This window comes from Staurois parvus, unplaced genomic scaffold, assembly GCF_062004578.1.
Source record: "Staurois parvus isolate SC_StPar_1 unplaced genomic scaffold, SC_StPar_1.0 ptg000297l, whole genome shotgun sequence".
NCBI classification, from domain to species: domain Eukaryota; kingdom Metazoa; phylum Chordata; class Amphibia; order Anura; family Ranidae; genus Staurois; species Staurois parvus.
In genome coordinates this window covers 4,596,333-4,614,782 of record NW_028318093.1, presented here as the reverse complement: position 1 = coordinate 4,614,782, position 18,450 = coordinate 4,596,333, and positions in this window count along the sequence as shown.

The following is an 18,450-nucleotide window of genomic DNA, read 5'->3' as shown; positions in this document are numbered from 1 at the left end:
TTCTCAATGAACTACCATGGTGCTGTGGAGCCAATAAGTATCTGCTTGCTCATATGGGACGTACGGGCAAAGAGATACACTGACAGGTCTGCAGGAGTCCACATTGCACCAAAGATCTGCTGATCACGGGTGCAATGCTTTAGAGACTCCAGAAACATAGAATAATAAATGCAATTTTTACCTGCAAAAAAATATGCACGTTAAAAGGTGAACTTATCATTTACATGTTTCCCCCTTATTTAATAATTTATTGTCTGTGGGATGTCTGATTGTAGGTATTACTTCTTTTTTAGAGAGAAGAGAAGAGAAGAGAAGAGAAGAGAAGAGAAGAGAAAGACATCAGTCACAGGTATCTTGTTTTATATTGCTTAAAGGGTCAGCTCTCCAAAAAATGCAATTGCAATCCCAGTTCTCCTGTCATAATCTTGATAACATAAAACACATTTGAAACCTGAAAAGGGGGAGTGGTACCCCTTATAGCTGCCACCGCAGATATACAGGTCTAGGAACATATGAGGAATCGGAGTCTCCAAGAAGGATAAGAGTTGACTTTCTTGCATCAAGAGTAAAATGTCAGTTTGGAAGAGTTATCAACTTATGCCCATTAAGTACATATGCTGACAAATTATCTTTTTTTTTGTACCACCATCAACACTATAGGGTTTATTTACTAAAGGCATATAGAATGTTCTCTTTTCAAGGGAAGTGAGTTTGCTCAGAGCTTAGTGAATGTGGTGAAGTTTGACTTTGCATAGAATATCCAATCACTTGCAAGTAAGACTAAAAAAAAAAGAGCATTTTTCCTTGTCATGAGTGGATGATAGAAGTCAGTAGGGCTTCATCCCATTCACTCCGGGGTAAATTACATTTCAAAGGGTAACTCACCTTGCAAAGTGAGGAGTCTATTTGTCGTTGTTGAATCAAAACTATCTTATGTACTCTCCAGAGCCTCAGGATATGCACAGCCAAAAGGGAAGCCAAGGGTATCAGGACAGCGAAAACCAAAGGAAATGCTTCAGGGGTGCAGCCCTCCTCAGACGGGGAAATCAGCCACTGGATTAAGAGAAAACAGGTGGCGCACACACCTAGTGCATTATCCAAGGTTTATTGTAAAGAGTAAAAAATAATAAAAACATACTCACAAATGAAGCATGTATCTAAAAAGCATGGAAAAATGACGATGGCCACAACGGCAGGCAAGGTGTCCTCACTGTCAGTGCGGTCAAATGTCTGACGCGTTTCAGGGATGAATCCCTTTCCTCAGAGCTAATGACCAGCCTCTGATGCAGATGTGTAATAGATGGAAAGTGGGAGCCTTGCTGGTGATGCCTCAAAACTATCTGTTCTAAGATTGCATGAGCTCCTACATTGTTATTCATTAAAATATATTCCTTCCCAAAGAATCACATGCCACCACAGGAGAAACTATCTCCACACCAGCCCATGGGTGCAGAATACTGAATGTCTATCCATACATTGCTAGAGCTAGACATCTTCAGTAATACCAAATGTAATGTTGGTGTCATATTGGCTGTCACTCTCAGAAATGGAGCATGAACAGACTTAAATCATTGACAGATAGCTGTTTGTAGGACTGATGGCAAAAAGACATCTAAGCTTGTAGTGGAACTGGAGAGAAGACAAGCAATATCCAGAAATTAGAGTGGCATGGAGTATGAATCCACATCACAACATCAGCAATCAGGTACAGTATTGGCAGAAACTGCCAAAGTAACAGGGTCATAAACATGTTGGCACAGGAAATATTGCCTGGCAGGAGGCAGTGTAAAGAACAAACAGGAAGCTGACAGAAGCTAAACATGAACTATAGTACTAGGTGGCCACAGTCAACAAAAACAAGGTAAGCCAAAGAGCAAAGCCAAAGCCACAAAATGAATGGTTGAGTTCAGACCATTTGTCACGGATTCACCCACACGCCACGCCCACAGCGACTAGCTAACGGAGGCACGCACGTGTGGCTGTGACTTGGGGTAAGAGGGAATAAAGGGGACTTAACTTTGAATATATAAAACAGTATATAAGACCGGCCGTGATACACTTTCACAGTCCACACTACCTCTTGGCCACCACCGGAGGTAGACTCCACTCCAATCCAGTCAACCGACCACACACTGGCAGATACAAATCTTACATACAATCTGGTGCACTAACTAAAGTTGAGGAGCAGCTTAGCAATCACACACCCTTCTAGGATCCCTTCAGCTATCCTACAAGCCAGAACCCCGGTGTCCATCACTCTTCCACTGTCCACACCCCCCCACACAGACACACCACAAATGGTAGCTTACCACCACCCAACAGTTTATCCGCAGAACGGTCTGCTGGGACACCCCACACACACAGATCTCCGTCTGACAGATCTGTTACCTTTACAATCTGCATACAATCTGCCAACACACAGTGCAATTGCATACAGACAGGCAATGAGCTTGACCGAGCGTATAAGGCACTAAAATACAATACAATCTAATCTCTCTGAAGATATGAGCCCGCTTAAGTACACAGAAGTCACTTATTAATTTTAAGATTTAATATCCCGAGAGTGGGCAGTGCATAAAATATGTACAAAATATAAACAGTTACAGAAAATACAAAAACTACAAGAAGACACACATTGACTATTCACTATAAAATAAAAGGGAATAAAAACAGAGATAAAACTTTTACCAAGATCTATCCTGTGACTGGAGCAAGTCAGGGAGAGTCAGCAATCCGTCAGTCAAATCGAACTGGCTCCACATGAATCACCATGTCCATATCTCCAGTCCTCAATTTATGGGAATATGGACGTGGGCTGGACATGAGTCCTGGGCCAGTTGCCTCTGGGGGCTGTTCCTGTACCCTCCCACAGGATGTTCTGGGTGCTGACCTGCCCAAAGTCAATTGGACCAAGACCGGCTTGAATCACCATGTCGGGGATTGATTTTCCGACACCAGTGCATCAGTCCGATCACGACAGTACCAATCACTGTTCCGCTATCGCACTCCAGCACCACAAAACCATTTCCTGCATTTTCCTGGCATTCTACATAGGCCACAAATATAGTTTTTATATGCCGATGTAGCCTACAGAGTGCCACATCAGAAGGAAGTATTTTCATCTCTCTGCAACTAATATTTTAGCTTGTATGAGGGATTAAACATACTCCTTTGATGTATGTATATACTTTTAGAGCTCCCAATGTCAGGGAGACAGATCAGAGCCCTCCAGGTGTCATGAAGCCGAAACATCTGTGTTTCTCTTTTAAACTTCAGGAAGATGGCAGAGTCTGATTACATATAGGTAACAAAATCTTTTTAGCACCCAGGTGCCACGTCCAGCCTGAGGAAGCTCTGTCTCTTTTCAGATGCTAATTGATGACCATATGCCTCTGCCTATGACTGAATATTTCTTTCATGATAAGGACTAAACTAAATTTAGAATTACATATTGCTACAGGTCACATTTCAGCTACTCAAATCTGTACATTTATGTCACACCATTAACAAGTAGCAGAATTAAAAGAGGAGTCAAAACTTCCACATCCATAGAATTCAAATCAGTGACTGTTAAGACAATACCAATCCAAAAAAATGATAAAAATGTTAAGGATTCCACAAGTATCAGGTATTTAAAAGGTTTTGCTGATCTGCAGCTATCAGATTAAGTAGCCCTCTTGGTGTGTATGTGGGCATTCTTTTCTTTATACATGTTTACATTTAATCATAGTCAGTAACTTCTGTTCCTTTATGTCATGACCTACACTACTAGTTGCTGACATAAAGCATGAAACTCTTACCCTTCAGTGTGAAGTATTAGCAATGTGCTGAAAAACGTTTTACTAATGTATTTCTTTTATTTATTTAATTATTTTGAGTGTAATGTTTTATGCAAATTAATGGTTTACCCATTATCAAATGAATTAAACCAAATGCCAGTTATGTTATGATGTACCATACATGCATGCAGTATCTCCAATACCTAATTACAGGATTGCCAGAATGTTAGAGGATGTTGTGTTGATAGGTCAATAGGGTAAGAGGAGACACCAGAACTGTGCTTTGGAGATAATTATTTTGCAGTCATGTAATTGGTTGACGTAACGAGTAAGGAGGAGCTAGTGATGTCACGCCGCTATTTCAGAAGTATGCAGGTGGATATTTTGTTGGAAGTCTGGATGAGTCTATGAGTCTGGATACTGAAGTACAACAGAGGTTTAGTGTACAGTATGAGTTGAGTATATTTTCACTTTTAAAGAAAATATTTGTACCCATATGGAAAGCACTAGATACTGTATATTATTATTTTTGGAGATAATCTCATGTGCATGTCGTGGGATTGTGAAGGATGGAGATGGAATGAAATATTCAGCGGAGAGGAAGAGAGAGCAACTGTGATGAAAGAGACCCCACTATAAGGGAAAGGCGCATGAGACCTATTATTGGGTCAAAACATTAGGGTGAGAGCATATGGAAATAGGTGAAGGGAGAGATACATATGGTAATAAGAAGTTAAGAGTAGAGAATATATAAACGCACTAAGGAATTGAAGTCTTGCACAAGTATAAGAACCATTGTGGACATTTCTTTTCATATGGACTTTTTAAACTTTATTTGATCGCATTTGGGAATTTATGTGATCATATTTGTTTGGATTCATGCAACAGAAAATACATTGGTGGGTTAGGACATTGCACTTCATAAGTTAGAAGGATTAATGCACTTTACACTGAGCAACACTGTCATGTAGGTTTATTGACATTAATGTAGATGTAGATAAATGTCGGTTGAGCTGGTGAGACAGTCAAACAGAGGGCCTACCATTTAGGAAATTCCACTAGATTTGAGATGGTTGCATGGTTTGAGTCTTTAGGTATACTAGAAACTAATCAATGGAAGCAGTTTGATCATAAAGATATCATCAACTTCCTATTGGAGGCACCAGCAAGAGGAAGGAGCTAGGAGTGCAAACAGGAGACACGAGAAGAGGTGAATCAGGGGCACTCTGTGCAATTCAATTGCACAGAGAAGGTAAGTATAGACATGTTTGTTTGTTTTTTATTTCCTTTACAACCACTTTAAAGACAACTGGGCAGGACTGACATCGCTCAGTCCACACAATTGCTATGTGTTGTCAACCCACAACGGGATTTATGGGCCAAATGCATGTCTGGCAGGTATTTTCTGTATTTGTGGGGTCTTTAAAAAGTTAAAACATAGGTAAGTTTGCATGTATTGCAGAGATGTAATGCATATGATTTCTTTGGCCCCGACATACAGCACATTTTGCCTGATCAAGAATTCATTCTGACTGCCCTGTGTTTTGAACTTTTAGTATACAACTTGGACTGTATTTGTAATTTAATCTCTTCCAGCCGGCCGTATGCATATATGCGGCCTCTTGGCGGGTGGGATTTAATGCCAAGAGGCCGCATATACGCATCCCAAGCATGCTGAGAGGGTGCGCACGGCACAGCTACTGGCAGGTAACAGAAAGTTCCTGATCTCTACTTGCCATTGGAAGCTTTTCGATCATGTGACTACTGTGACGGCAGTCACATGATCAGAAATCCCGTCATCAAGAATGTCTTAAAGGGCTGGGAGGCAGCGGTGGGAAGGGGTTAAATCTGTAAGCTGTCTGACCCAACCATCTGCCTATTCAACTTCACATCTGCTGTACGATTAGGTACTGCATATGGTTTGGTTTGGGATCATCAGAGCTTTCTTGTGTTAGCAGTGTAACATCCAGGGGCGGACTGACAACTCATGGGGCCCCCGGGCAATAGGGGATCATGGGGCCCCTGTGTCCTTGCCCAAACTCAAAAAAGCCTATGAAAAAGGTACCAGGGGCATCTCATGGGCCCCCTACTGACCCCGGGCCCTCGGGCAGTGCCCGAGTTTCCAAATGGTCAGTCCACCCCTGGTAACATCATTACATGGGAAAACTTGACATATCATTATTGTGTATCAATGAAAGTTTCTGGTAATACTAAGAATCCAGTATATCTGTGACATATGTTTCTGAAATTCAAAAGGATGTATTTCTCTGCCAAGTCATATTGATTGGAGAAATCTCCTTTGGATACCTATGCCTTCCAAAAACATACCTTTGGATACCGATGCCTTGATGATAATGATTTGAAAGGTTTTATATGACTTAAAATGTTTTAGATGTTTTGAAAGCAGTCCATAAAAAGAAGAAAATCATCTGAAATATGTGCAAAGAGATATGTGCAAAATCAATTTTTGTATATTTCACAACAAAACCCTTTTTAGGCTAGATGCGTTGTTTAATTTACCACCATTTGTTTATTGCCCTCAGCCAATACTTCATAAAGCTTGATATTGCTGTAGAGTACTAAATGCTTTAATAAACTGTATTTATATAGCTTCTTTAGTATTTCAGATCTGCAGTCCTTAGGGGTTGCAGTCTGCTGAATTTAGCTCTAATACCAATATCAGTACAGAATTATAAATGGTGAGGAGGGAATTTCTGCCAAACATAGTCAGATTTTCTTCACTGGGCAGATATTCACAATCTGTATGTGTTCATATTTACATACTAAAGGGATCATTTTGGTCTCCTGGGAGAGTACTCTTCTTGCCAGCGCTGCTGACCTACAATGTCTTACTAGGTTCTATATCAGATGAGTGGTGAAAAGTGGCAAGGAAGTAAACCCTTTACTAGCTCAGGAAAACAACTGGTTATCTTGGGAGATTGTCCCATTCTTGTGCGATGGAATCAATACACTTATCAGTAGATACTGTAAAATGCTGCATTTTCACAATCATTTAGCAATCATAATAACATAAAACAACTGATATTCTGCCTACAAAAACACGTAAGTATATTACCATGAAGATATGTATTTTACATAAAATGGGCCTTTGAATATTTTAACCTCCCTAGCAGTCTGATTTTGTCCATATTTCTGTGCTCAAAGCGGTACATTTTTTTGCATGGAAATATGTATTTTTTTCATTGTAGGCCTGTAATTTTTAGAAATAACTCACTGAAATCTGTCCGAACAAGAGTCTAGTAAACATCCCGGGTAGGATAAAACTTGAAACACGAAATCATAAATTAGAATTTCATAAATAATCATAAAAAAGAATAATATAATAATACATTTAATTCAATAATATAATCAACCAAAAACACTGAAATTTGAGATATAGCTCCAAGTTCGCACATCACTGAGCAAACTCGCAAAATCGTTTTCAGTGTCTGATGAGGTATTCCCCCACGAATCATTATCACTCAATTCTGCAAGTGGTTCTAATTTACTATCGCTGTTCTCTAGCTGGTCTAAAACTGCTTTTGACCTAAAAGGGACACTTTTTGGACGCCATGGACATTTCTCAGTTTCTAGGCAGAAAGAACAGTAAAAATGCAGGCAGGGCACAGGACAAAGCACTAGGGAAAAAATGTATGTGAAATGGTTTGATACAGTAATGTTTTACTATGTGATTTTAGTGATTTTAGTGAATGTCACTTTTTGTCATTTTCAAATTTCCCGCCAGTTCCGTCCCCTGTACGTCCCGATGCTCACAGGGGACGGAACCCAGGTGACAGATGCTGGCATCCGCCGGATTACATTGCCGGGGACACTGCAGGAGGGACATGGCGGGAGCTCAGGACAAGGTAAGTGGTCGAGGGATCGCAGAGCAGCGCCGCATGGTAAGCCCGAGTGTAGCTCGGGGTTACCGCTTGTGGTATTGAAACGTTACCCCGAGCTACACTCGGGAATACCGCCAGGGAGGTTAAATCAAAATCATTAACTTTCGAAGGGCTTTGAAAAGTGATAAAAATATTGATTTATCAAAGAACTAAATTACATATTGATGACTTTTAGATGCAAAATGTAGGAATCCAAAAACAGAATCTAAAGTTGATTTAGGTGTAGATGATAATGATATGATATCATTGCAAAACTTCCACTAGAGATGTGCATGACAATTTCGGTTTCATTCATTATGTAAATAATTTAGTTTCATCATAATTGTTATGATAGAATAATGATTCGTTTTCAGAACTATTCATTATTTCGGAATAGTATATATTCATTGTTTCAATTTGATTCATATTTTCAGAAGTTCTGTTATTCTTTGGTAATTTTGTAAAATTAGCTATATTTGTTTTAATGTAATTAATTAATACATATTCATTCATTATGTTATTAAAGGATAAGTTCATCTTTGTGAATATGTTACATGTTCCACCCCTTTTTAGAGCTTGTAGAGGCTTGTAGAGGCCTGTGGTAGTTCATTGATTCTTCCTGGCAGTATATCTGCTTGCCCTTACATCCCATATGGGCAAGCAGATATACTGACCGATCTGCAGGAGATCTGCACGGCACCAGCAATCTGCTAATCGCTGATGCAATGCCTATAAGGCTCCTGCAACCAAAAATAATAAATGCACATTTTTTTACCTGCAAAAAAAGTGCATTTATTATTTTTGGTCAAAAGGTGAACTAATTCTTTAAATTGAATTAATTTTCCCATTCCCAACTGACTTTGTTTCAGCCACGCACATACAAATTAAATGAATGGTATCCCACGTTGAACCTCAATACATAAAGAATCTTATTAGAATAGTCATGCTACACTCACTACAATAAAAACGAATAGATCCGAATCAATTTGGATCATTTATTATGTTGTTACATTATTTTGGCTTCAAACATTAACAAAAGGCCTAAACTATCGCATCATGGCATCCGACTTAAACAAATTAATTTGTTGTTTTCGTTATAGTTTATTTTGGATTAGTTGACATTCATTGCTATTGTGATTTGGAAATTCAGATACAGATACATCTGAATCATACAAATTTCATCTGAATTTTAATTTGTAACAAAACAAATTACAGATGTTTAACATCCACCACTGTAACTTGTATTGGTACTTCAAGCTCCTTAAACGTGGGAAGAAATATACAGTTCATCCATTGCCCCCCACCTCATAAATTCAATCAGACACCAGTAATGAGTAAATGGATTTGCTAATAAAATGTTTTTTTCTGATTGCCTGAACTTGTTAATACAAATTTGTTACATCTGCCAAGAAACATGCAATTTTCAACAGACCAAAAAAGATTTTCAAGCAAATATTCACATGAATCAAAATGTGAGAATTGCAGATGGTCTCGATTTGATCATCACTATAAGGCCAAAGTGGACCATCTACCATCTCCCAAAGTGCACTTAGGCAGCAGTGGGCCATCTATCAATTCCCAGCTATTTACATACATCAGAATTTCTACAAAAAGTGTGGCCAGTGTGGCCAGCTTTAAGCTGACATACAGTGCATCCAGAAAGTATTCACAGCGCTTAACTTTTGCCACATTTTGTTATGTTACAGCCTTATTCAAAAATGGATTAAATTATTTTTTTTCCTCAACATTCTACAAACAATACCCCATAATGACAATGTGAAAGAAGTTCATTTTGAAATCTTTGCAATTTATTAATAAAAAAAAAAACACATGGACATAAGTATTCACAGCCATTGCTCAATACTTGGTTGAATCACCTTTAGCACCAATTACAGCCTCAAGTCATTTTGAGTATGATGCTACAAGCTTGGCACACCTATTTTTGGGCAATTTCTTCCAATCTTCTTTGCAGTACCTCTCAAGCTCCATCAGGTTGTATGGGGAGCGCCGGTGCACAGCCATTTTCAGATCTCTCCAGAGATGTTCAATCGGGTTCAAGTCTGAGCTCTGGCTGGGCCACTCCAGGACATTCACTCCTTTGTTATGTGGGCTGTGTGCTTAGGATCATTGTCCTGTTGAAAGATGAACCGTCGCCCCAGTGTAAGGTCCAGAGCGATTTGAAACAGGTTTTCATCAAGGATGTCTCTGTACATTGCTGCATTCATCTTTCCTTCAATCCTGACTAGTCTCCCAGTTCCTGCCACTGAAAAACATCCCCACAGCATTGTATTGCATTGCAGTACTCATAAAACATAAATGTATGCATCGGCTCCTAAGAATATTTAACCAGAAGAGTTGAAAGAACATAAAAATAAAAATATGAGAAAATGAAACATGAAAAAAAAATGAAAACCTTATCTATTCAACCAGAAGAGAAGATAATGTGGGGGAAACCTCTGCACTGTGGCAAAGTGTATGTAGGTTCCTGTGCTTACCACCAACAGCGTAAAGAATTCAAAAGCAAAAATTGTTATGCTATAGTTATATGAAAACTTCACAATCTCTTGTGACTCCACCACCAATATATAAAACGACAGTCTCTTACCAGATGAACAGACCTCAGAGCTGCAGAGGTCAGTTTACACACAATGTATGTAAATGCCTTGGGAATCACACCGCACTCCAGCAGACATCAAAACAATTCAGCTAATACCCCTTGTACCTCCACTCGGTATGTATCAGGCTCCATGCACACGGGGTGTTTTAATAACGCTGGTAACATTAGCTGTGTAAAGTCACGTTAAAAACGTGAATTTTTCAGCTTTTTAAGCAATTTTGCGATTGTGCGTTTTTTTACCCCCACCCTAAATTTTTTGGGGGTAAAAAAAGTCCAAAAATTACGGTTTGCCACAATTTACCACGTTTTACAGCGTTTTTCCATGTTTTTCATCGGTAGAGCGTTTTTACAGTCTATGTGTACATGCGCACATAGGATAATATTTGGGCAGCACAGTGGCTAAATGGTTAGCACTTCTGCCTGGCAGTACTAGGATCATTGGTTCAAATCCCAGCCACGGCACCACCTGCCTGGAGTTTGCATGTTCTCCCTGTTCCTGCATGGGTTTCCTCCGGGTACTAAGGTTTCTTTCCACACTCCCAAGACATGCTGGTAGGTTAATTGAATCCTGTCTAAATTGGCCCTAATATGTGTATGTATGAATGTGAGTTAGGGACTTTAGATTGTACACCCCTTGAGGGTTAGGGACTGATGTGAATGTACAATATATATGTAAAGTGCTGTGTAAATTGATGGTGCTATATAAGTACCTATAATAAATAACATGCTGGGGGGGTTAGTCCTCATGCACACTGGACATTTTTACAGCGGCTGTTTTTTGGCATTTGACGTTTTTTTCTACAGCCAGTAAACTCCCCAGCATGATACCCTATGTGTCCATACACACATAGACTGTAATCAACGGTTTTTGGCAGGGACTTTTTTTGGCTGGAAAAAAACCCAGCACTAGTGGGTTTCTAGAGGAGTTTTTTTAGCTGTAAAAATGCTCTAATGCTGAAAAACATGGCAAAATGTGGTAAATCGTGGCAAACCAGCATTTTTTGATTTTTTTCCAATAAAAAAAATTTTTGGGTCAAAAAAACTCTAAAAAACGCAAATGTGAAGAAACGTGGCAAAATGCAGCAAAATGCAGATAGACACTAATACAAAATTGATGAAAACCTCACATTTTTAACGTGACTTTACACAGCTAACGTTACCAGCGTTATTAAAACGCCTCGTGTGAATGGAGCCTCACTGGCTGTAGAAAAAAATGTCAAAAGCCAAACACAGCAGCTGTAACAAAAAGTGCAGTGTGAATGAGGACTCTGCCAAAGAAAACAAATGACACTCTCCATATATGAGCAAGCAAACAACCCAGACACTGCTCAGTCCAGCAGCATAATGACATCAGCACAGACATTCTCAAGCAGCATATGTGGATCCAGGGGTGGACTGACCATTCAAACACTCGGGCACTGCCTGAGGGCCCGGGGCAGTAGGGGGCCCCATGAAATGCCCCTGTTACCTTTTTTAGGTGTGCTTTGAGTGTGGGCAAGGACACAGGGGCCCCATGATCCCCTATTGCCCGGGGGCCCCATGAGTTGTCAGTCCGCCCCTGTGTGGATCCACATGTGCTGCTGTCCTGTTTTCTGTCCTGAGGCTTCCTGGTCACCCCAGCTGCCATGCTCCACCCTTTGCAGCAGCAGCAGCGCCATCTTGGGATCCTGGATGCCCCCTTCTCCAAGCTGCAGATGCACCAATGACTGTAATGCATGAGATCATTCACACACTGTGAACTGACAATTATTGTGCTATGTCCACTTCTCCACCTTGCTGTACTTAGATTGGTGCCCTTTTGCTGTCTCTCTTAGCTGTTACAGGTGCCTTCCAGACCTTATCCAGTGTATCCATTGTGACAGTGTCCTTGGAGCCCTCCCCAGCTGGGAATTCTTTTGAAAGCCATCAAAAGCATAGCTCATTTCACTTCATGTGAGTTGCCAATTGTTTTCTTTTAGTAAATGTTTATACACCATTTACACTTTGCAGTGCTGCATTAAGTGTGATAGATTGGTTCTTCAGTTGTCCCTAAAGTCATAGGATTTGGACTACACTGTGCTTTTCATCCATGTTGGTTGTCTCAGCCCAGGCTGCACCTATCGAGCCATATTGACAATTTTTACGTTTTAGGTAAGATGGAGCCCACAGCAAAATTTAAGGTGGAATCTTAGATTAACCATACATGTTTAGAAACCAGTTGGTCCCCCCATCCTCAGTAAACAGCATGGGTGGAGGAATCTCTACTGTTGGCTATTGTACTCAGCACCCACAATTGTCAGAATACCCAAACAGTGATGCCATCTAATAGGATGCCATCACCCAGCTTTGATTTTTCAAAAGACATTTGGTGCACCAGATGGTGCCAACAGGGCTATTCACAGCTAAAATTTCAGCCGATTCAGCAAGATTAGCCAGTATTATGCTGGAATTCTGTATTAGGTAGCAGGGAAGGATGCCTGTCTCTGTACACTGACTTAGAGTTGGTCCTAATCACCTCCAGTTTCATTATCAATGAGGAGATAATTATTTTTGAATTTGGTGCATGAATCAGCTGAACGTGTTGGTAAAAGAAACTGAAATGGGTGGCAGGGATTTTTTAAATCTGGACCATGCTAAAGGGCCATAGTGCCAGAGAAGTGTCATTAGGGATTTATGAAACACTTTAAAATCCTGCTATAAGCGAAAAATGGCTCTCTTGTTCTGGGAGGGCATCTATGGACGTCCTCTCAGAACCCCGCACCCCAGGTATGCATCAGGTATGCTTTGTAACTGCTGTGTCCTTTGGACACAGCTGATCACAGATTGCAGTAAATGGTCAATAACTGCAGCCCTTTACCATGTGATTAGCTGTGTCCAATCATAACTGATCACATGTAAACACACTTGCCAGTTATCGGCTGTCTTTTCCACACTTGCTGTGTCTGTGTGAGGAAAGGATGTTAGTACTTTATTTACACTGATCATCAGTGCCCTGATTATGAGTGCAGCCCCATCAGTACCCATCAGTGCAGTCTCATCAGTGCACATCAGTGAAGAAGAAAAATTACTTATTTGCAAAATTTTAAAACAGAAACTAAGATAAATGTTTTTTCCCCCACCCTATGCAATAAGGTTTTTTAAAAAAGGCTTTAATAAATATTCAATTTAACATATGAAAAACAATCCAAAGCAGCAGGTTCTTTTACAACAAACTGCGGAGGTTGTTTTAAAATCTCAATATATTCTGGAACATCATTTAGAACTGAAAAATGTATTTTTATAATGGTAAAAATTTTATTATTCTCAAGATAATAAAAACGTTTTTAGTTTTGGGAATTACTCATTATTCTTTTCGGAGACGTCTAGGATAAGACTCTGATTTAGTTCCAGGATACTAAGATTCCATCAGTTAACAATCAATGCTACAATTGAAATTTTATTACTGCAGACTGCTTTGTAATCAATATACAAGAGAGACTTGAAGATTTAAAGCATCACATTAATTCGAGGGCAGCACCTTTAACTTACAGTCATGGCCGAAATTGTTGGCACCCTTGATATTTTTCCTGAAAATCAAGTATTTCACACAAAAAAGGTATTGCATTAACACATGTTTTGCTATACACATGTTTATTCCCTTTGTATGTATTGGAACAAATATAAAACAGAGGCAGAAAAGCAAATATGACATAATGTCACACAAAACCCCAAAAATGGGCTGGACAAAAGTATTGGCACCCTTAACTTAATATTTGGTTGCACACCCTTTGGAAAACATAACTGAAATCAGTCGCTTCCTATAACCATCAATAAGCTTCTGACACCTCTCACCCGGAATTTTGGACCACTCTTCCTTTGCAAACAGCTCCAGGTCTCTCTTATTGGAAGGACACCTTTTCCCAACAGCAATTTTAAGATCTCTCCACAGGTGTTCAATGGGATTTAGATCTGGGCTCATTGCTGGCCACTTCAGAACTCTCCAGCGCTTCTTTGCCATCCATTTCTGAGTGCTTTTTGACGTATGTTTGGGGTCATTGTCCTGCTGGAAGACCCAGGATCTTGGACGCAAACCCAGCTTTCTGACACTGGGCCCTACAGTGCGACCCAAAATCCTTTGGTAATCCTCAGATTTCATGATGCCTTGCACACAGTCAAGGCACCCAGTGCCAGAGGCAGCAAAACAACCCCAAAACATCATTGAACCTCCACCATATTTTACCGTAGGTACTGTGTTTTGTTCTTTGTAGGCCTCATTCCGTTTTCGGTAAACAGTAGAATGATGTGCTTTACCGAAAAGCTCTATCTTGGTCTCATCTGTCCACAAGACGTTTTCCCAGAAGGCTTTTGGCTTACTCAAGTACATTTTGGCAAACTGTAGTCTTGCTTTTTTATGTCTCTGTGTCAGCAGTGGGGTCCTCCTGGGTCTCCTGCCATAGCGTTTCATTTCATTTAAATGTCGACGGATAGTTCGCGCTGACACTGATGCTCCCTGAGCCTGCAGGACAGCTTGAATGTCTTTGGAACATGTTTGGGGCTGCTTATCCACCATCCGGACTATTCTGCGTTGCAATCTTTCATCAATTTTCCTCATCCGTCCACGACCAGGGAGATTAGCTACAGTGCCATGGGTTGCAAACTTCTTGATAATGTTGCGCACTGTGGACAAAGGCAAATCTAGTTCTCTGGAGATGGACTTGTAACCTTGAGATTGTTGATATTTTGCCACAATTTTGGTTCTCAGGTCCTCAGACAGTTCTCGTCTCCTCTTTCTGTTGTCCATGCTTAGTGTGGCACAGACAGACACACAATGCAAAGGTTAAGTGAACGTCTCTCCTTTTTATCTGCTTTCAGGTGTGATTTCTATATTGCCCACACCTGTTACTTGCCCCAGGTGAGTTTACAGGAGCATCACATGCTTGTAACATTCTTATTTATCCGCAGTTGTGAAAGGGTGCCAATACTTTTGTCCAGCCCATTTTTGGAGGTTTGTGTGACATTATGTCGAATTTGCTTTCTTTCCTCCCTTTTTTTGTTTTGTCCCAATACACACAAAGGGAATAAACATGTGTATAGCAAAACATGTGTTAATGCAATACGTTTCGTGAGAAATACATGATTTCCTGGAGAAATATCAAGGGTGCCAACAATTTCGGCCATGACTGTATGTCTCATTAGCAATTTAATGTTTCCGCAGAATTAAAAAAAAAACAACTCTGCAGTTAATTTTATGGTGTAATTTAAACACTGAGGTCTGCATTAACTCGATCCAAGTCACCAAGGCCATTAAAGTGTATTTCCAACCATATTTTCTTTAATATACTGGGAGTGGGTTAGAACGCCTGTCAGGTATACTTCCAGAAATGAGGGTAAATCTCCAGCAGCAACAAATACACAAATATATATATATATATAGTTTTTTTTAGGGGGGCAGAGTAAGGGAGTAAGGCTAGGGCCCATCAGCTTTTTATTGCTGTCTCTGCCCTTGTTGTAGAATTTCCTTCACTTCCCCTCTTATCAGCAGAACAGGAAGTGGGGAAAGATCTCTCTTGGAGTCCCAGATAGCAATAAAACCAGGCATTCTAACTGTTCTGTACACTATCGAAAACTTGTGTAGGGATCTGCTGTCCTCTACTGTCTGTATTTGCAAATATCTGTTTTGCAATTACATTAGAGTTAGTTGGTTATAGATAAGTACTTCCTGTCCCTGTTAGCTGGGTCAGAAACCCCAGAAGAAGGAAGAAGTGGAGAGAAGGAGATAAACTGTATTTCACCCTGACCAAAAGCAGAGACTATTAGGCAAGTATTCCTATGTTATAGTAGTTTAACTGCAGCTGCCAATGAGTGTGTATCATGAGCGCCATGAACGTGTATCTGAATCCATGTGACAGAGTTATGTCTTATTGTTATTGTCTCACATGCACAATGCCAGATAGTTAGAACTGTGTTACTGTATGTAGTGGTCACTTTCCAATATATCAGTAAGTGAATCTGTTTACTGCAATAGAGTTTATATGCAGCTCCTGGTATTTTAGCTAATCCTGTCCCTTCTGGTCTGGGATTCTATAGTTAGTTTTAGCTCAAGGTGCAATAATCAGCTTAGGCTAGAGCCAGGTTAGGTATCCGATGGCCTTTTGGTAGTTAGAGGTCCGGTTGCATGAAAGATTAGAAGCTACTACAGACTAAGGAGCAGAATAGATAGACTGACTCTGAGTTCCACTGCCGCACCACAGTTTCTGCTGGCAAGAATCTGCATTCCAGGCTGGTTGGACAAAGTTTGGAGGATCTCCACGTCACCGCTGATTTGTCTTCATGTCTTTGACACTGAGATGGACACTGCATTGTGATCATCCTCAGGAGCCCCTGCAACAGAACATTGCTGCCAGAGGTATCATTATTAATATCTATATATACCTGGGTATATGTTTTCATTTCCACTGGGACTCCTTTTGGGCCCTTTGCTGATAATACCTGTTTGTTCATTTGATGTGAGTACTGTTTTTAATCTTTCCTATTATGTATAAAGCTTGTATAATTTCAACACTGGTTTGCATCAAGATACTTATGGTTAATTATTTATTCTGGTTGAAGTTGTTTCTCTGTTTCCAAATACTTTGATTAGATAACTGGTAATTTTCCTATAGAGATAATTCCCTCTGTCCCCTGTCCTGGGTGGAGGAACTGCCAAATTTATTATCAAACCCACTCTTCCACTTAATGAAGGTTCTGGTTCTCTTGTTTACCTACAGGTTTAGTGCAATGTCTTGTTTGGGGAGCGCCATTTCTCATAACCCCCCAAAAGAGGGCTACACTAATAAAAAAAGTTGTGTCTGGATATACACATTAATAAAGTCAAGATATTTATTAAAGAACTGAATTTTTTTTTTATGATCTCACTCAGCGTGCTCTAAAGTTAGTGACAGCTTCAATTTCAAGTATTTTCTCACTTACAATAGCTCCCTTTTGAACACATATATGCAAAAGGGTATAATAGAGCAAACAATGTTTTCTTTGAAAACAAAAATGAACAAAAATGAACAAAAGTCTACCTTTTGGTCAGCACAGCAATCATTGTGGCACCATTGTCCACTTTGTGTAGAACACTTTCATTAACCTCCAAGGCCAGAAATTCCCATTCCTGCCCTATGTTCAGGTACAGTAATAGGATTGATAGTGGGACTCATATGTAGGCATATTCTTCACATCTATTATCTCAGCTGTTCTCTACCACAAAGACTTTGCAGCTTAAGGGAGTGGTTGGGAAAATAACTGTCTGTTTATACCGCCCTCCCAACCGCAAGTGTAAATGAGCCCTTACTGTGAATATTTTAAGGCAAGGCTATTGCCAGATCCTTCATTTTAATAAAAATCATTCTATAAAACTGCATCTGCATTTATTGTACTTAATGCATGTTCTTTACCTGTATAGCCTCCCTTGTATACACATACAAAAGTTCTGAGACTGCTACTGGGTGTCCCCATCTTGGATGTAATGCCAACAGCCCCAGAAAACTCAGAGTGGTCACTAAAGTCACACTCTCTAGCAGTGTTTTTTTTTTTACGTGCACCTGTGTGCAGACTATGGACAATAAAACTTGTTACATATACTTACCAAGTAGCAAAGAGCCTCAAAACAAGTCCTCACTCACCTCCCTAGCTGTTAATAATTCAAAGTATTTCATTCTCAGAAATCCTCAATGATCACAACAGACTCTAAAGTCTAGATTTGGTCCATTTCTAACAAGTGAGAAAATGTGTCCTTTGTTAAAATTAGACTGACAAATTGCCAAGATCCACTTCAATGCTTACGTAGGTTGTGAGCCTTGAAAATAATTTCTCCACATTGCCTAAAAATGCAAAGATGATTGAAGGATTGTTTTAAAGTGCTTTTACTGTTTGTTCACAATATGTAAATACTTTATAGTGAGCCTGTGCCCAGATCACACACACTAAACTACTGGTCGGGGCCCAAATTGGGTCACGTATGTTGATGGGTCACCACATGACTGTGTAGTAAACTTAGCCTAGTTTGCCAAGTTTGTTTTTTGGGCCCAATATGGTAACATATTTTATTGGGTACTTGGTTCAAAAAGTTTAAGAACCCTTGATCTTTAGTATTCCCTATGGCTGCTTCCTAGGCAGCTATCTAAAAATAGCTGGGCCAGCACAGGATATAATTAATAATTACAAACTCACA